This window comes from Onychomys torridus, chromosome 16, assembly GCF_903995425.1.
Source record: "Onychomys torridus chromosome 16, mOncTor1.1, whole genome shotgun sequence".
NCBI classification, from domain to species: domain Eukaryota; kingdom Metazoa; phylum Chordata; class Mammalia; order Rodentia; family Cricetidae; genus Onychomys; species Onychomys torridus.
The window spans coordinates 38,634,692-38,656,127 of NC_050458.1; the positions used below are offsets into that span (position 1 = coordinate 38,634,692).

A 21,436-nucleotide genomic window follows, 5' to 3' on the forward strand; every position below is an offset into this window, starting at 1 on the left:
AGCCGCCTGCAAACACCAGAACTGAGCACACCTTCAGCATCACTGTCTTGTTGCCGCACTTGGAGAAACACCAGACGACGGGTAGAGAGTGTGCCATTTAGGCTGGGGACCATGAGTCCTAAAAGTCCAGGCAAGGACTCCCCCGTGGCTAGAACCCCATCTAGATGTCCTCTACGGGAAGGAGACATGAGAAGGATCACTTCTGAATGAGCCCCCATAGTGAAAAATGACGCAGCGTTTAAGAGCACATGCTGATCTTCCAGAAAACCTGAGTTCAGTTCCCAGCATCCATGGCAGGTGGCTCACAACCACCTGTATCTCCAGCTCCAGAGGCTCCAACTCCCTCCTTTGAACTCCACTGAAGCCCACATATATGTGACACACAGAGAGAGAGTCCAAAGCAGAAACAAAGGTTTTTCAAAGTAAAAAGTCCTCTAAATGATCAAATAACCTACAACTTAGTCTTCCAGAGGGCTCTAGGACACCAAGCAGATCATCCCATTTGTCCCATGTTGGGAACGAAGCCTGGCTTAGCAGTCTCAGTACCAGCTGGCCCTGTGCCAGTCTGGGTGAACGCTATTCAAGTGGGGCAGGAAGAGTCTTCCTTTGAGGCCAAAGACGTCCCATCACATGACAGCACACATGTGCACTATTAAGGGCCCCTCGCCTGGGGAGCCAGGGTTTGTCATTCCGTGAGCCTGCCCATCGGCATTCCCGCTCCTCATTTCAGATCAGCTTTTTCCTAGAGCGCCTTCCTATGGAGGACCCCAATATCCATGGCTGCCCCTGACTACAGCAGGGAAGAGAGCTATCATTCAGGGTCTGGGGACATCCTGTCATATACGCTTCCCTTTTTAGCCACTGCTGTGCTGTGTCTCTGAGAACTCATGTGAGGGAACTCCTCCAAAGAACACCCATGTCAGAAATTGGGGCCTTTGGGGAGGAGTCAGGTCTTAAGGACCTGGGGGAGGGAGGTGACCCTCTCAAGTTCCAAAGAGGAACCAACAGGTGAGGCCTGACCATAGGGGCCCCATTAGACTACAACACGGAGAGGCAAGCTCAGAACCCTGGTGGCTCCTGGCATCTATCTGCCACATGAGCCAAGCTTCAGGAAATCATGATAAATCCTCTCTCTCGTAGCCCATGATGGGGAGTGGGAGCTCAGAATGCCTTCATTTATCTCCCTCCGGAATCAATATCTCGTTTTGTTTTGATCAGGAGTTTCAAAGGTGATGCCAGCCAAATGAAGAGCAGCACCTAATGGCCTGCAGAGCTCTTTTTTCCACCCCAGAAATTAAAGAATCCACACAGACAAAGAGCGTTTTTAATGAAAACTAGCTGCCACCTAATCATAACATTCCTCCGAAGAGGAGAAAATGTGATGGCCAAACTCCTGATGGTAAACAGGTCACAGGCCACTGATCATTGCCACAGTTGATGCTGGTGGGAAGCCCAGCACGTCATGATTTCACAGTTCATTCTTGTTCTTTCTAAGTAATAACCTGAGACAGCCGTGTCTGCACTAGGTCAGCTATGGAATCTAAGCAAGGTGAGGAAGAAAGATGTACATCGTTTCCCCAAGTCTGAGATGGGGGGAGGGGGACACCTAAGGAATGGTACCGACTCGGCTGACTCACCCTGAAATCCCACATTTGAGTCAAGTCCAGAGGAACATGGCCGGTGCTTCAACACCATGACATGGTGGGGGTACAGAGCAAACCCCACTGCATTGGCGATGGGCCTCCAGCTGGGAGGGTACCACAGAAAACAACATGGTGCCTCTTGAAGAAACCATAGTCATATCCACATGAGATCCTCACCTGTGCAGACAACCCTCGAGGATAAAATCAACACCTTACCTCGTCAGGGCATCCACCCCATGTTCCCAATGCTCAGGATATACAAACAACCTAAAGACACAGATATAGAGAATGTGGTACGTATAGAAAGTACACTGAGAAGGGTTTGGGGAGGTGACATAGGGACCAGAATTTAGATTGCTAGCATCCATGTAAGGTGGTTCACACCATCTGTAACTCCAAGTCCAGAGAATCCAATGCCCTCTTCTGGCCTGTGCATGGGTACTGTACATATATGATATACACTCATACAGATGCACATATAAATAAAAATAAAATCTTAAAAAAAAAAAAAACAGGAATGGCAGAGTGCCCTGTAATCCTAGCACTTAAGAGATGGAGATGGGAGGATCCCTGGGATTTTTCAGCCAACCAGACTCAGCAAGACCTCCTACACCCAAAATAAATACTGTGCAAAACAATATCAACCTCTAGTATCTGAATGTGCACATGCACACACACATGCATGTATCCATATATACAAAACACACACACACACACACACACACACACACACACACACACCCCAAATAAGTAAGCAAATAAATGAATAATAAAACCACACTGGAATATTATTTGGCTTTAAAAAGGAATTCCTCCCATTTGCCAAAATATGGATGGCCCTGGACACTGTGCTGAGTGAAGACAGATAGACAAAGAAAATGCTACCTCATCGAAAGGAAAAGAATGACTCAGTGGTTCTGCCTGTGGGGGGGGGGGGGGAATATGAAGGTCACGGGATGTAAAGACAAGCATAATGAAGAGTCTGGAGAGCCAGGGCGCCCATGAAGAGCAAATTAAAATGGAGTATTAGGGATTTTTATTAGGCATGTCTTAACTGTTCTGTCTCAAGAAAAGTCAGTCCATAACCTGGCAGATATCTTCATCTTCTTGAGTACTGTAACCATTTTACTGCCCAGAGCATCCCTTAGCACCTGTTCTCAGCCTCAGCTAACATACACTAAAAAATAAAGGGGAAGTTTCCTAATTCCCCTGCAGCTGGTAGTGTTAACACCCTTTGTTAAAATAATTAAACTCAATAAGAAGATAGACGAGGTTCATGAGGCAACAGGCCTATCCTATAAATGGACATCTATGGACCACTTAAGCCATCACTGGAGAATCCAGACACTTCTTAGCACTCGTGGGCAATTCTCTGAGACACACCATACATCCTGCCATAAACAAGTCTCAGAAAATTTTAAAAGACTGAAGTCATACAGAGAATATTCTCTAACCATAACAATATTAAAATAGGAATTCATAACGGCAGAGTTTAAAGTCCCTAAGTGCCCAAAGTTAAGCAGAATTCCTGTGCACATCCATAAGACACACGCACATTCCAGAATGCACACACGTACACACAAGACACACATACTCCCATGGGCATTCAAACACACGCACAAGACACACTCCCATAGACACATACGTACACAAGACACACACAACACACACATACTCCCACGGGCACATACACAAACATACACACCCACAAGACACACACACATCCACCTCCAGATGAAAGAGAAGTGACATTCTTAAAATCCTCTTAACCAAATTGAAACAGAAACACACTATGATGGTTTGCATGAGAATGGCCCCCATAGGCTCCTATGTTTGAATACTTGGTGAATGAGTGAAACTGTTTAGAAAGGATTAGGAGGTGTGGCCTTCTTGGAGTAGGTGTGGCTTTGTTAGAAGAGGTGTGTTGCTGGGGGTAGGTTTTTCAGATTTCAAAGCCTATGCCATGCCCAGTGTCTCTCTCTCTCTCTCACTGCCTGCTGTCTTTGGGTCAGGATGTAAAGCCCTCAGCTACTTCTCCAGCACCATGCCTGTCTGCTTCCCACCATGGCAATCACGGACTAACCCTCTAAAACTGTAAGCTAGCCACCAAGAGGTGCTGGCCTTGGTCATGGTGTCTCTTCACAGCAATCGAACAGTGATGAAAACATACATGGTGTCAAATTCAAGGTGACCAGAAATGCCTTACAGGGAACTGCACAGCCAAAATACACATTGGAGAAAGACAGACTCTCCAACAAACAGTATTGGAAAATTGGATATTTATGTGCATAAGACTGAAACTTTCCTCTCCCCCTGCATACAAATCAACTCCTGATATGTCAAAGATCTCAACGTTAGACATGAAACTTTGAAACTTCTAGAACGGTGCATAGGGAGTACACTTCAGGAGACATGCTCAGGTAAGGTTTTCTGAATAGCTCTCTAGTCACACAGAAATCCAACAATCCTCAAGTGGGACCCATGGAATTAAAAGGCTGTGCTGCCAAGGAAATTCCATCCACTGAAGAGGCAGCCTAGGAAATGGGAAAAGCTTAGCCAGCTGCACACCAACAGAGGATTAGTGCCTAGAATATCCTGGGAACTAAAAGCTTAACAAGAAGACAAACCACCCAATTAAACAGTGGGCTGCAGAACTGCACAGACAGTCCTCAGAAGATGAAATAGAAACAGCTCAAACGTATTTTTGAAGTATTCACCATCCTTAACCATGAGGCAAATGAAAACTACTTTGAGATTTCACTCTCTACCACAATTAGAGCGGCTAGGATTAAGAAAACAAAAGACAAGAAATGCTGGCAACAAAAGGAGGCAGGGAGCAAGGAACCCTGGCGTGCTTTGGGTGGGAGTGCATGGCAGTGCAGTTGCTATGGAAACTGGTGTGGCTGTTCCTCAAAACAAGAAGTAGAAACCGCTAAGAAGGATGCTTTCACCAAGCGGAAAAATAACAAGGTATGGAGCATTCATCTCTGTAAATGGTATTTGTGGAGTAAAACGTGAGATTGTGTCAGAAAAAAAAAAAAAAAAAACAAGTAGAAACCAATCTAGCATGTGTAGTACCTATTACACAATAGAATTTCATTCGCTTAGAAAGAAAAATGAAATTGTGAAATCTGCAGGTTCATGGACGGAACTGGAAGACAGTGTACTGAGCAAGGTAACCCAGACCTAGATAAACCAAGGTCACATGCTGTCACGCATATGGGGCTCTTAGCATTAAACCAGTAGAAGCCGGGAAACTCGAAAGGGGCTGTTGGTGGAGAGGGGAAAAGCAGAGCTAATGGGAGTGGGTGCAGTTGAAGATGATGTGATGGGGAAGGGGAAGGAATACTGAGAAGGGAGGCTAGGGGCCGAAAGGGGTGCGAAAGTAGGACAAAGGCAGTTGGGAAGAGATAACACTTGGGAGGCTTCATTGATAGACAGACAGACAGAAGGACACTGTAAAGAGTTTAACTAGAGTTACCCTACATAGGGGAACACACTCCTTCCAGAGGACATAGCCTGCTAAACAGAAAGGCCAGTGCCTGGTACAGGAGTCACTTCTCCTCAAGTTATTGGTCAGGGATGCCCCAGAGACGCCCCCCAAAAAACAATACAAGCTATGATCATTGTTCTTGGTTACCCACCAGAATTTGATAGTAAGACCTGACTGCTGAAGACACCACACACTCTGGTCACAGGGCATGAAGAAATCAAGTTCATACTGACCAGGGAGTTTTCTTCCTGATGGCTAGCTTTCCTAGTACCAGACGATGCTATGTAGGCTGCCAAGGAGCAAAGTCATCAACAGTCTTGCCCACTGTGAACCTGTGCGCCTCAATAAAGACCCAACTGGCAAGACAGTCCCATGGGTGCCGCAGTGGCAAGAATGCTATGGGGTTAACCCAACACTTTCTGATTAAATGGAAGGCCAGTTCCAAAGGAGGGAACATGTCTGGTGTAGTAAATCTGACCAAGAACCCATGGCTGGAGAGCTCACAGGCCCCAGTTAATCTACTACTATCATTCTGCTGAATGAACATGATATCAAACTGTCTTCTAAATCTGCATCTCTATCACACAAAGATTAATACAGCACTCACTCCCGTCCTTGTCTTAGTCACTGTTTTATTGATGTGAAAAGACACCATGACCAAGGCAACTCTTATGAAAGAAAGCATTAATTGGAAGCTTGCTAACAGTTTCAGAGGTTTAGTCCATTATCATCATGATGGGATGCCTGGCGACATGCAGGCGGGCACTGAGCAGTACCTAAGAGCTATACCCTGATCCATAGGCAGAGGGACAGTGGGCCTAATGTGGGCTTTTCAAACCTCAAAACCCAACCCGGCAGTGGTGGTGCACGCCTTTAATCCCAGCACTTGGGAGGCAGAGCCAGGCGGATCTCTGTGAGTTTGAGGCCAGCCTGGTCTACAGAGCAAGATCCAGGACAGACACCAAAACTACACAGAGAAACATTGTCTTGAAAAACAAAAACAATAACAAAACCCTCAAAACCCACCACCAGTGACACACTTCCTCCAACAATGTTACACCTACTCCAACAAGGCCACACCTTCTAATCCTTCTAATTCTCCTCAAATAGTGCTACTCCCTGATGAATAAGCATTCAAATATGTGAGCCTATGGAGGCCATTATTATTCAAACCACCATAGTCCTATAGAGAAGTTTCTATAGGCAGTGGGTCATAGTTAATGCAGAAACTCTTAACTGGTCAAAAGACAGAGAGTGTCAGTGGAGTGTCCACCCACAAATGGGACATCCATGTCACACTCACACACACACACACACACACACATGCACACACACAAACACACACACATACACACATGCACACACACCAAGGCTTAAGGGCCATCACAGAAGAGGGGCGGGAAGATTGTAAGAGTTAGAGGTCAGGGAGGTCCAGCGTAAAACAGTGACTGCTGGACATGACAGGCCCACTTCATCCATGAACTCACCGCAGCTGTTGGTTGTTTTTGTTTTTGTTTTTGTTTGTTTTTAGAGACGGGGTTTCTCTGTGTAGCTTTGTGCCTTTCCTGGAACTCGCTTTGGAGACCAGGCTGTCCTCGAACTCACAGAGATGCACCTGCCTCTGCCTCCCGAGTGCTGGGATTAAAGGCGTGCGCCACCGCCGCCCGCCTATGGCAGCTGTCTTGCTTGCACCATCTCAAGCCAGTCATTTTCTATCATGGAGCTAGGAAGGCCTTATGAGTCCCCACCCTGAGGAGCTATTGCCAGTGATGGCTTCGGGGGAAGGGACAGTCCGTTTTCTTAAAGGGTTTGGAGTATATAGGTAGCAAATATTGGACTCAATGGGTGATTAAAACCAAAGGACAGGAAGTTAAGGGTTTGGAGAGGTGGAGTGGATCTGGGAGGAATGAGGGAGAGAAGTAGGGAAGAACGGGTGGATATAGTCAAAATTACTATAAATTCTTAAAGAATTAAATATTATATGTTAAAATGACTCTTAGAGGAAAAAAATAAGAGTCCAAAGTCAACTATTTAACTATACACTGTAAAATCCAGGAAATAAATAAATTATACTCAAACTACATACAGAGAATATAATGGATGAAGTGGAAAATAAGGAAATCAACATCGAAGTCAGTTTCTGTGCCAGTGAGGTGCTTGTTACCAAGCCTGATGACCTGGGCTAGATCCCTGGAGTCAACACGGTGGGAGGAGAAAACTGGCTCCATGAAGTTGCCTTCTGACCTCTACATGCATGCCCTGGCATGAAGGCATGTGCATATGTGCACACAATTAACTGATTAATTAATTAATGTAAAAAAGTTGGCGTGTAAAATTAATAAACCTTTAAGAGAGAAACTCAAATCTGCTCCCTAGGAATAAGAGACAGGGACACACACACACACACACACACACACACACACACACACATGCACAAAACACACACAGTCTCAATACATAGTCCAGTTTGTCCCTAAATACACAATCCTCCTGCCTCAGCCTCTAAGGAAGTGCACCACCCTTGACTTAAACAACCTACGTGGCAAGAAAAGTAGACTCAGCTTTGCTCCCTTCTGTAGCAAGACAGGCCGTCTTTAAAGAAGGAAAAAGTCACCTGTCATCATGACAAAGATTAATAATACGACAGCCAGGAAAGCACCTAAAGCCTGTCAAGAAAGCAAGAAAACAAGCCTCTTCCTAACAGAATGCTGCTGAGATCAGATAAACATGTGCAGAGCCACGTGAACTGCCTCCCACGGACATTTCTCTACATCTGTTCTTCACTTATCTACATGGCTGGAGTTCCTGATAAGCAATCATTCAAGCTACCAAGAGATTCAATACTCCTCTATGTTCCTTTAAAGTATCCAAACACATTCTACCAAAGCAAAAGGCAATTATGTTAAGCTGTCAGCTTATTACATAATTATCCATTTAAACTACTACCTAGGAAAACTTTTAAGCTCTCCAGAGGTTTTAATATTGCACTGGAAAGGAGAAAACACCCAATAAAGACTGTAAACAACCGGAATCTGCGAATCTGCCATGTAGTACTGGTCAGGTGAAACCACGGTACTGTAACAAAATAAAAATTGACCCAACCATGTACAGCGGCATTCAAGTTTTTAACAATACAGAAAAGGTCTGTTGTGTTACATTTAAATCAGGTGTGGTGGTTGAATGCCCCACCCCCATCCACGCACAGGCTTGTATATTGGAACACTTAGTCCCAGACGGTGGCTGTTTGGTGGAGTTGTGGAAATTCTAGGACGTGGAACCTCGCTGCAGGAAGAAGAGTTCATAGCCTTGCCTCACTTCCTGTTTCCTGTGTGCAGTTGAGATGTGATCTCTCAGCTTCCTGCTCCTGTCACCATGCCAGGCACTGTACTGAACACCTTGCACTGTCTCCTCCAGCTGTCTCTGAACTTTGCCAAATGTGAAGTTCACTGTGTCTCTTGGAGCAAGATTAAGGAAAGCCAGAGCTATTCCTGGTCTATGGAGGAAGAAGGTGGAGTGTGAAAAGATCCTCCCAACAGCATGTGCCTTCCACCACCCTGCCACCACCTCTTGTTTCTAATATGTGAGGCCCTCTCCCTTCCTTCCAACTGCTCTGTACATCTTTCAACACTCAACCAATACTGAGCACTGTCCGAGGCAGATCCCACTTTCCATACTCAATGGACAGGCGTTCAGGCTTGAGAACAGCACACTATCCTGCCCCCTCTGTCTCATGACATGCCTGGTGGAGCCTCACTTAATACAGTTTAGGACTCAATTTGAGGAAAGGCAATGTTACGTTAACTTAGTTCCATAAGATTCGGCCACTTTCTGGGTAAAAACACTGACAAATGAGGTAGGATGAAAGGTAAGTGTGCTCCCTGGCCCCAGGGATCTCCTAACCTAGCAAGGAAATCAGACGGGATGTAGAAAAATGACGAGAACAAAAACAAGGAGGGAGACAGGAAGACGCTCCTGACTTCTTCATAACAGTGGAGCCCGGACAAGGACAGGGCTGAGCCCACTAATAGGAGCAGTGTACAAACCACACAACATGCTCTATGAATGAAAGACTGCCCGGGATACATACGGTGCCCAAGGAATGGCTGGGAGCAAAATAAATTAGGCTAAAAACGACAGTCGGACTCATGTGCCAAGGGGATGGCTCCAGCTTCATTGTGAACACTGACTAAACGGGGCAGATCTAGGAGACAGGACCTTGATGTTAGGAGGCCACTGCACTGATTCACATAGCATGGCTGAATGGCTGACCTGGGCTATGACTATAAAGCAGGGGAGAGGCATCCTATAGGACAGGAATCAAAACAGAAGACAAGGATGACAAGGTGACTTCAAGAAGTTTAAGCTTCCAAGGGAAAAAAAAAATGATGACACCCTTGATGCAAACCAGAAATACAGGGAGAAAAGGTAAAACCCTGGGAGACGGGCAGCCTTCAGCTGGAAGCTGACACTCAGAGGTCACAAACCGACATCTAACTGGGGGGGGGGGGGGGGGGGGGGGGGAGCAGATTGTTTGTTTTAAGTCACAAAGTATATTCGAGCAGACCAAGAGCCCCACTCTTAAACCCCCACCATAAATCTTCAAAGACACTTTTCATGTATGCCTCCATTGACCTTTTCTGTAATTACCGTTTTTAATAAGCTTTTTCCCATAACAAATCATTGTCTTTGGCGTATAACTAATTTTGTGATGATTCTGGAACCACAACTTCTCTCGCAGCTGCTTGGTTTGCCTTCCCAAGGTGGTACCAGTGAACCAAAAATGACAGCCCTGACTAACACCCTTCAGCATAACACTCAGCATCTGAAGGCCTTTTTGATTTTCAGACAAGGAGACCACAAGCTACAACAGAAGACAGTTCTCAGCTGCCAAGGCTACTTGGCCTCCGGCTGCATCATCCTGCTCTGTTGCAGCTCGGCAGAGAGTGGAGGAGGAGCTGGGACCTCTAGAGACACTAAGTAAAGTCACCTCTCCTTTCAAGTCCCACCCTCCCCAGGCCAAAGGAGCCTAGTAAAATGAGGCTGAGGTCTGGCTCACCAAGATCAAGTCCCCATGATCACAGCACAACCCAGTCAGGCCACGTCTACTGACGAATGGCAAACTTTTAATGCATTTTCTTTGGGCTGCGTAGCATGAGCTGGCGGTGAAATGAAGGAGTAGTTGAATAAATTAAATCTGACATTTTCCATCTCACCCAATTCTTGTCTCTCAAACCAACCACCATTGCGTCTGAGTTGACAGATAATCTCTTTACAGGGACACGTCAGACATATCAGGCACCCGCTGACACAGGCCTAATTTAGTGGATTCAGATCGGTCACTGGCTGGCATGACCCCACATTCACTGAGTGCAGCTGGCCTGCTTGAGACAATGTGGGCAACACAGAAGGATCCCACATCCTAGAGGGTAGAACAGCCAAGCTATAATCCCAGATCCTCCAAGCCCTACCCAAGACGTTTAGGGCACATCAGCTGATCTCTCTGCCTCAACTTCCCCTTGTAAAAGAGGCCTCTCTCAGCTGTGAAGGCGGAAGTGGCCATAGAGCCCAACACACAGAGTGGGAGCGCTCAACAACTATCATATCACGGGCACTCTCCAGACACTGAAGCCCTGGCACTCTCCAGACACTGAAGCCCTGGCAAGGCCAAGGCAGGTAACCTTCTCTCTGCTGCATGTGAGGAAAGACACAGGGGGTTAGCAATAGATAAACACTAAGCAAGCGAGGAAGTTAACTAGTGGCAGGGCCATGACACATAAACAGGCTACACGGGGCAGGTGTACCTAGCAGCAGAAGACCACTCTTGACCTGAGAAGCAGACAGGCGGACAAGGAAAGGATGGTGTGGGGCCCATGTTCTTACACACCTCCCCACACCCATGCCCACATACTGGCCACAGACACAGGCATGAGGTTCACCAATTCACCTGCTGTGCTGCTTGGATGCAGGGCAGGGCTGAACGTTTGGGTTCACGATGAGTACCCATCCATGGTGTACTCATGCTATGAACATTGTCAACAGAATGCATAGCATCAGAACAGAGGGAGTCAGCTCACCAGGAAGCCCTGGAGCACAGAGCAAGGCACCACCACTCAAACCACTGGATCACCTCAGAGGTGGCAAGAGCTGGTCTCTGCTGCCACCTCAGATGTCCACCCCGCTCCTAGGTTCACCTGCAACCTTACGGCTTCTGGAAGGTCAGTGCCCTAGCAACACGCCCTCTCTCTGTTCTGACCTGTGGTGGTATTCATCTTGTCAGCTCTTAAGAGGGATGGTCCTTGTTGCCAATTTTCAGAATCGCAACGCCTAGTGAAAAAACCCTACCTCATGATTTCAGTTTGCATTTAATCTCTGTGTTGAGACAGAGTCCACATTCTGAGCACTTACATCACACTTAGCAGGAAACAAGTGCTGAGATCAAAGCTTTGGAAAGAAAACAAGTCGGAGGTCTGGGGAGAGGGCTCAGTTGGTGAAGTTGCACAAACATAAGGACAGGAGTCCAGTCTCCAGCATCCACGTAAAAAGTGGGGACTGTCGTGTGCACCTGCCATCCCAGTGCCGGGGAAGCAAGGACCAGCAGATGCCTGAGGGGCTCACTGGCAAGGAAATCAAGACTAATTGGTGGGGCTGGAGAGACGGCTCAGTGGTTAAGAACAAGCTCTGCTCTTCAAGAGGGACCCAAGGTTCGTTCCCAGCACCCACATCGGAGAGCTCACAACCACTATAACTCCAGCTCCAGGGATCCAAACCCACTTCTGGCCTCCGCAGACACTGCACTTGCATGCATAGGCATACCCACACAGAGACACAGTACATATAATTAAAAATAAAGTGAAGCTTTTTTGAAAAGACAATTGGCAAGTCCCATGAGGGTACCCTTCTCAAAAATCAAGGTGGATGGTTCCTGAGGAGTGACACCCAAGGTTTACCTCAGACTTCCACAAGCATACGACACATACACACACACACACACACACACACACACACACACACACACACACACACACATGAGTTGGATCACATGCACATGAACACACATACACACACATACCACACACACATACACACCACACACACACACACACACACACACACACATGAGTTGGATCACGTGCACATGAACACACATACACACACAATAAAAAAAGAAAAGGAAAATCAGTTAAAGATTTAAAGATGAGAGTCAGGAGAGCTAAAAATAAAGGTCCCCCCCCATCTGTTCCCACTGTGAAAATCCTGCACAGACACCAGCTCTGTGGTGACACCCTTGGCTGGTGACACCCTTAGCCTGGGGGAGGGGATCTTTGAGCTGGAGAACATACACTGTGGGGACGACCAAAAGCTGGCGGAGGTAAAGCACATACATGGCCACAGTGTTTCTGAAATGCTGCTGCAGCCGATTTGCATGGCTGCTGATAATCCTCGAGCTAACCTGACACAGACTTTTTAATTCTCCAGTCTGAAATCAGGCTCAGTAGAGCCAAGGTAAAGCCACCTGCCAACTGCAAAGCCCCACAGCCCGCACATTCTCCCATGGAAATCAAGATTCCCTGCCTGTCTATGTTAGGTTTCTAGTCTGTGATAAAGACCATGACCAAAACTAATTTGGGGAGGAGAGGGTTTGTTTTTACTTTACAGTCATCAAGAAAAGAAGCCAAGGCAAGGACTCGAGGAAGAACCTGGAGGTGGGAACTAATGCACAGACTTATGGAGAGTGCTGCCTACTGACTTGCTCCCCATGGGTTGTTCAGTCTGCTTTCACCTATCCAGGGGTGACACCGCCCACAGTGGGCTGGGCCTTCCCACATCAATCATTGATCAAGACATGCCCCTCAGAACTGCCTACAGGACCAATCTAATGGAGGCATTTTCTCAATTGAGGTTCCCTCTTCCCAGTCGACTCTAGCTTAAAAAAAAAAAAAAAAAAAGCTAACTAGGACACTGTCCCTCTCTACATACTCAACACCTCCTCCTAGGTCATTCACTGACCCCATGAGCAACGTGGACAGCCATCAAAACAGGGAGCTGGATGATTCTGCAGTCCGAGAGCAGCAGTTACTATCACACTCTCCTGGAGGTCAGAAACAGATCGGAACCAACAGTGCCCTGCTCCTCTTGTCCCTTCGTTCACAGCTCAGGCCAGGCCTCTGTACACACTCTCTCTAGCCCTCACAGTTGAGTAACGACAAGACAGGTATTAACCCTCGCGTTCTGATGAGGAAACAAAGCCAGAGAAACAAAGAAGGCAACCGATTCAACCAGCATTTCCTGATGAGTCACACTGAGTGGTCTGGGGACTCCAGCCATCTGGAATTCACAGAGTTCAGGCATGAAGAACCATTACTGATAGGCAATGAGGCACTTCCCACTACTACTTATCTTTCTGTAACTGCTGAATGGGATAACTCTCTGACACAAAAGAGAAGCCTAGAAGGATGTTCCCAGACCAGAAGAGGCCAGGGGCCCCGCCTGCACAATGGGTAACGGGGACTACAGGGGTCCAGGCCCTCAATAGTTCCCTCCCAGGGTCCAGGAAGAATCTACAACCAGCTGATAATTAATGTTTGAAGAAAAGAAATGAATCTATGTACATGAAACTCCTTGGTCCATACACTTTACTATTCTGTGTCAGTTACAAGCTTGTATTCTGCTCTCATATTTAACCCCTTTCTTGCCTGATTTCTCTCTACACTTATCTGCGGTCCCCTCCAGGTTCTATCTTAATTCCTTCATCTAGTTCTGCCCCTTCTAGGTTCTCATCCATCTTGTTCTTTCTCTTATCATCTCCTCTCCCATCTCCTTCTCTCTCTTCATCTCAGTTTGTTCCTCTCAAGTTCTTACCCATCTAGTTCTTCCATTCTCTTTTCTCTTCTCTGTCTCCCAGTGCCCTGGGAGTCCTGGTATATATACACTTACAAGCAGTATTCTCTTAGCAATGCAAAACCAGGCTTCCAGGGTCAACTGGAGGGGTGATAAGAATCACATAGAGAGGCAATAACCGTTAATTATCATTTGCAACCACAAAGGGAAGTGACCAATGGGGAAATTAATTAACTAAAGGCTAAATTCAGGTAATATCTAAGAAGAGGGATCTTATGTGCTCAACTATAGTCTTAAATGTGATTGGTATAAAATGTTAAGAATCTATAAGTTGTTAGGTTAATGGGAAAAAATAAAACTGCCTTCTTCTTTCCTGTGGCTCCTATCTGTCCAAGCTATCTGCCTGCTGTTTTTCTGCAGGGTGGGGGAAAGTGGGCTCAGTCTCTAGGCAACCTGTGTATAGGTAGATGTCTCTGGTGATAGTTAAAGGGAGATTTGGAACTAGAGGTAAGATTTGGGAAAGGAGGTAGTTAAGCTTAATTGGCACATCTTCCAGGCCTTCTCAAACAGGTAGTCTGGACGCTTAAGTCTGTTTCTAGAGAGTACAGAGGTATCTCTGATAAGGTACTTTCCTCCATCTGGGGATGGACCTGGCCAGATGCTGCCAATGACGGTAATTACAGGGAGGCTTGAGCTGGGGTTCTGGCTGAGCATAGCTGTCAGCACAGAAGGTTATCTAAATATTCCTAGAAATGGTTAGGTAAGGAGTTAGAGGTCTATAAAGTTAGTAAGGCTGTAAGAAAGGGTATGAGCTAAGTTGTGTAAAGTTATTACTTAACGTCCACCTGACCTAGGCGGTGTCTCCTTGTGGAATTTATCTTAAATCAGGAGACTTGCATGTGGACTGTTATTACTGTTAGTCCTTGAAAGTCACTAAGGGAGATATCTGATTCCAGAGGAAGTCTTTCCAGAGGCTGTTCTCCAAATACCTGGAATGTGTATGTCCAGAGAGTGATCAGTCCACACTGTTAGCCCTTCTTAGGAAAAAGCCAATTGGGAAAACTATGAAGGCACATATGATTTTCATAACAGAATACAGCTGATATCTAACAAGTCAAGTAACACCAAAAACTCCTTGGGATTTGGCTTCCTCTGGAGGAATTCCCTGATCCCTCCAGGTAATGACTCTGCAATAACCAGCCGAGTTCTTATAATACATTCCTGTGGCCCACAGCAGATGGGACGCCTGGAGACATACACAGGAGCTGGAGATAGGATAGCAGCTGCTCCAGCTGGCTTGGGCCAAACTGAGAATGTGCCAGAACATGTAACACCTGAATGTGTAATTTTCTGTAGCTACAGGAAATCCTAGACTCCAATTTCCTGTTAGTTTGAGCAGGAGATTGTCTTAAACTAGGTCTAGGTCATCACGGGGAACTTGGGCTGCTGGAGTGCCCGTAGGGTGGCTTGCCATGTTCTAGACCTAGAGCTGAAAGAGCTTGAGGCATGGGATTCAGTGGTTTGTAACACAGATGGTGGGCCAGTATACAGAACCATGGGACTGCGTTACATGCTGCCAAGCACACACCTCCGCAGCCCCTATGCCCCACAGAGACCCACCTCTTCTAGAAGCCACAGGAGGCCCTTTTGGCGACACCCCAGAATATTCTACTTTGATCCACCTAGATCTTGACAACTTATTATTCCCCATCACTGGTAAATCACTGGAGATTTTTGACATCCTACCAGTTTGTCTTCACCTCATTATTTTGCTCTTCCGGTTCCCCCCCCCCCCCCCCCCCCGCTAAGAACAGACTTCTTTAGAAAGCACCTATTATGTCATACTGCATGGCATTTATCTCCTCAACACAGAAATCACAGGAAGTCCATGCCCCCTCCCCCTTTCTGTGGGGTTTTGTTCGGTCCCTTCTGCCTGTTTCCGAACAAACAAAGGGGAGCTTATCAATCGTGATGGAAACAAATTACAGCCCTGGACTGAAGAACTCCCACCCAGAGTCTTTGCAACCCGACAGTTCATGTGCGTATCTTCCTTTCTCCCCTTCCCAGGTGAAAATCGAGAGAGAGCAAGTGGGAACTTCCGAAGAATCCCGATACACTGTGCATGCAGAGGGTGGGGAGCGCGTGCTGGGAAAAACCACACACTGCTGGCCGTAATGCTTCACACTGCAGATTGCCAGATGAAGCTAAGGGACACCTCTCCTACGGGAACCAGATCCGGACCAAAGCATGTGGAGCTCCCGTCCACGCCCCTGCTTGTAGGCTTCTAGTAAGAGGCTTACAGCTACTCTGGTCACATTATTCTACCCCAAACTCACATGCCAACATGACATAAAAAGAATATATTCCTATTTCAACACTACAAAAAAAATTTTTTTATTAAAATACCCAGAATCGTAAGATGAGAAAAAGACATCAAGTTCACAAAGCTACTCTGAGTTCAGGCACACAGAAGTGGGAGATGACAGAGCTTTTTCTGGGTCTGGTTCATCCTCACCTGGTGGTGTTCAGCATGTGGCCACGCTGTCCCAGCTGTCCAGACTCTCCAACAGATGACAGTTGAAGTTCAAGGCATCAATAATTTTAAGACTGCATGGCTGCCTCCTCTTCAATAAAAACAATCTGACTGTGTCTCTGTGTGTGTCACTTAATACAGCTCTGCATGCAGAGCTTACAAACCATGAGTGACCTCAATGGGCCATACGTCAAGACTTCAACTTGTCTTGCCCTACATGGGGGTGGGACCATGGAAGAATACAGACTTTCTCTATAAGTGACCAGGGCAACAGTGGTGACTGTAGGCATTTTACATCCTAAACAGTGACTGAGGGGGAACGACGGGGGCTGGCTTTCAGAAACGGGAAAGACTAAGACAAGGCCTGGGTTGGAACGTCCCCTCTAGCACCTTCTGCTCACCAGAGCCCACTCTTCAGGCCCCGGGGCACACCTCCAATGCTGCCTACTTCTCTTAGCCTGGAGACATCAACGCCACAGGACCGGAGCAAGGGCCACAATGTCAGAGTGACAGTGGACAATCTTCCTTAAAAGTAAGTTCTAGCCCTCAAAACTAAGTCTCTCTTGAACACCATAACAAAATCAGGCTGGGAACTGAGAGAAACAGAGTGGCCTGGCTTCCAAGAGTGAAGCAGAGCAGAGGGAAAGGCACAGATAGGACCACCCTCATCCACATGTGAAGCCTCATGCCCAGTGTCCCAGCCTGAGGACCCTCATCCTCATCCTCAAACACACCCCACTAGGCTCTGAATGTGGAATCCACAGTGAAGTCTCGTGCCCAGTGTTCCAGTCTGAGGAACTAGCTCCTGTGGAGAGGTCCTGAGAGGGAGGCCTGATCAAAGGGAACTTGGTAAGCATTTTTGCCCGCTCTGTAATCCTGACAACCCCAAGGGAAGTGGGATGTCCCTGGGGGAGGGAAAAGCTCAAAGGGTCATTCCATAGGACCACCAAAGCAGTCAGAGGTGTTCTACACGCTGAAGTCCAGGTATCCCCAGCCAGGTCCACACCACTGGACACAGACAGATTGACAAATGTCAGCCCAGCATGCTACCTGAGGAGACTAGAGTACTGTCGGCCCACATACGGCTTCAGATGGGTCAGAGAGGAATGAGGAAAGTCCCAAACTGCGGCCTCTCCCTGCGTCCTGGTTCCCCAGCCCCAAAAGACCCAAGCTTATCTCCAGAGCCCTGACTCCAGCTTTCCTTCCATTCTCAAGAGAAGTAGTCCATGCCCTCCAGGTTGAGATACCCCAGGGCCAGTCCTCCCTCTTAACCCAGCATGAAGGCCTGCTCTTCCTGCACAGGTATCCTGCACACAGCCCACAGTGCTGGGAACATCAGAGGTTCTGTGGGATCCGTGCTCCACCTACCCATGAACACACCAGGAGAACCTATCACCTGTGGTGACTACCCACCCGCACAGGGGGCCCAGGGCCTGAGCTCAAAGAACAGGCCCAAGGTCATGTGCAATACAGCCCCTGAACTCAGAAGGGATGGAAGGAGAGCAAGGAAGTAGACCCTGCTGGTGCCTCCTCTCGTCCCTCACTTGGAACCCACGCACCCCAAAAGACTCTTGGAGCTGCACTCAGAGTTCAAATTCCCACTAGGTGGGCCAGCATAAGACTTCACCAGGGACCCGAGTTTCACCATATGACTCCCAGTCACCCAGAGAGCATCAGAAGGTGCACTGCAGTCCAGAGGGGAGGGTGATTACCACTTCCCTGTAACCCTCTACACCTGTCACCACAGACTTGCCAAGGAGAAGCCAAACTGCTAAAAAAAAAATAAAAAATAAAAAGTAAGACCTCAAATATGCAAGAGAGAGAGAGAGAGAGAACACGAACAAAACACTTTTTCCTCTGTGGGGATTTATCTCTTGCTTCCCGAGAACAGACTTGAGAGTCACACCACATATTAAAATCCTCACCACCGAGAAAGTAGGAAGTACTCTTGAATGCATTGGCACAGGAGAGCACATCCTAAATATAACACCAGTAGCACAGACACTGAGAACAACAATTAATAAATGGGACTTCCTGAAACTGAGAAGCTTCTGTAGAGCAAAGGACATGGTCAATAAGAACAAACAACAGCCTACAGAATGGGAAAAGATCTTCACCAACCCCACATCTGACAGAGGGCTGATCTCCAAAATATATAAAGAACTCAAAAAAGCTAGACTTCAAAATACTGAACAATCCAATTTAAAAAATGGGCTACAGAGCTTAATAGAGAATTCTCAACAGAAGAATCTCAAATGGCTGAAAGACATTTAAGGACCTGCTCAACATCCTTAGTCATCAGGGAAATGCAAATCAAAACGACTCTGAGATACCGTCTTATACCTGTCAGAATGGCTAAGATCAAAAACACTGAACACAGCTTATGTTGCGCATATACCCAAGAAATGCTCAATCTTACCACGAGGACACATGCTCAACCATGTTCATATCAGCATTATTTGTAATAGCCAGAACCTGGAAACAACCTAGATGCCCTTCAACTGAAGAATGGATAAATGAAATGTGGAACATATATACAATGGAGTACTACTCAGCAGTAAAAAAACAATATTATGAAATTTGCGGGCAAATGGATGGAACTAGAAAATATCATCCTGAGTGAGGAAACCCAGACTCAGAAGGACAAACATGGTATGTACTTACTCATAAGTGGATACTAGATGTAGGCTAGCAAGGGATGGCCAGGCTGCAGCCCACGGCTCCAGAGAGGCTAGCTGACAGGGAGGGACTCTGGGAGGGACACAGGGATCACCCAGCAAAGTAGAAGTGGATGAGATCTGCATGAGTGGGCTGGGGGTGGGGGAGTGGCAGAGGGCAAGGAATGGGGGGTGAGAACATAGGAAAATAGGAGGGTAGAGCTGGAGCAGGGATGGAGTGGGAGGGCAGGGAAGGAGATACCATGATAGATGAAGACATCATGGGAGTGGGTAGAGGTAGGGTGCCAAGGAAGCTCTCAGGAATCCACAGGGATGACCCCACCTTGTACTGCTGGCAGTGATCGAGGGGGTGCCTGGACTGGTCTGTCTATTCTGGTGACCAGTCTAGTGAATACCCTAGCTGGTCATCATAGAGCCTTTATCCAGTGACTGATTGAGGCGGATTCAGGGATCCGCAGCTGGGCACCAGGCTAAGTTCTGGAAATCCAGTGGATGGAAGAGAGGAGGGATTCTGCGGGCGGGGGATGTCGAGATCATGATGAGAAGATGGGCAGAGATGACCAGCCACACTGGTGGAGACCCATGAACTGTGGACTAGTGGCTGTGGAGCCCCCATGGGGCTGGATATGGGAGACATTTGTTTAGCCTGAACTGTTTGGGGGACACCCAGATGGGGGGATTGGGATCCATCCCTGGTGCATGGGCAGGCTTGTGGGAGCCCAGTGCCTGCGGTGTGGCACCTTGCACAGCCTTGGTGCAGCAGGGAGGGGCTTGGATCTGCCTCAGCTTGGTGTGCCAGTCTCTGCTGACACCCCATGAGAGACCTTGATTTGGAGGATGTGGGGATGGAGGGTGGCTTGGGAGGGAGGGATGGGGGGATGGGAGGAGGGAAGAGGTGGGATCTGTGGGTGATCTGTAGGGTGTGTAGAAAATTTCTTAATAAAAAAAAAATGAAAAAAAAAAATCTTCACCACCATGTCCATGTAGCTCAGCTGGAACACCACCTTCCAGCATGTGCTGTGAGGATTCAGTCAGGGCACACTCACTGAGAAAGGGACAGCTTTTCCTGTAATGGCTACTCCAGGTCATGCTGGCTCCCAAGAATCAACCTTCTTCCTAGGAAAACTAGGTGGCTCACAGAACCCGGCAGTCTAGGCTAAAGCCAACAATACTTCACCAGGGCCCCAACAGCCGGGCCAGTCTCTGTGGGGGCTCCCCTCCTGGACTCCATGAAGATGTGGCTACATCAGTGGCTTTGACTCCACCAACGCTGTGGTATGAGAAAGGCCTTTCTTTTCCCAGGTGGTTCAGACCCGTGTCCACCCAGCACTCGGCCTTGCTGTGCCCGACTAACCTAACTCCTGTAATTGATCAGGAAGTATTTGTGGGATTGGCTACCGGGAATGTGTCTATTCTTCCAAGCTGCCTTTCTAGAAGAAAAGGAAGGATATTCTTAGAAAGAAAGGTAAGAGGGAGGAGACAGTGCCCAAGAGTCCCCAACACCAAATACGTAACAGAGCAGCCAGTGCCAGGCAGTGCAAGGCCAGGTCTGCCACTCCCAAAAAGGAAGGAAGGAAGAACCCTTTGGCTCAGTCAACAAGCAAACACATGGTGGGGATAACTCAAGTGCAGTGATCTCCACACTACTGTTAATTCACACATGTGGACTGGAAGCCCAGCTCCCGTGCTACTGTTAATTCATGTGTGTGGACTAGAAGCTAATCCTCTTCCAGGAAAATCATTTCTCAGGGCTCCAACAACAGTCTTAAATTTAAATCACGCTAAAGAGACACATCCCAACATGGTCAACACAATTCTTCACGAAACTCCAGCTTTAGGCTAGAACACGAGAAACTCTCGGGAGATGGTCTAACCCTTCCAAGCTCTTCAGAGCTGCCCAATCTTACTGTGTCCGGGCAGATGACACGTAGATCCTTACTACACAGAAGTCTTTCTCACTTCTGCACATGTACTAGGTTAGCTGGCTCTGTCATGGAAAACTAGGTGTCCCACCTCTCACCAGTACAACAGGTAGGATACTATTCTCTAACCAAACCCATTAAAGTTGCAATGGGAACCCAATGAAGTCTTAAAAGGGCTCACATGAAAGAGATTCAACTGTAAACACTGGAAAAAGAAAATAACCAATCTCAGAATAACCAAGAAAATACCAATTAAACAGTAAGGCACTCAGTGTGTAATGGATTAGAATGCTGCTGCCAGAATGTAATCAGAGCTATCCTATCAGAAG

General features: G+C 47.2%; 1 protein-coding gene across 4 annotated transcripts in view; it reads right to left on the reverse strand.

Moving 5' to 3' along the window:
* Window positions 1-21,436, reverse strand: part of Trappc9 (trafficking protein particle complex 9) — a 468,984-nt gene that overhangs the window by 380,674 nt on the left and 66,874 nt on the right. The gene's annotated exons all lie outside the window — the stretch shown is intronic.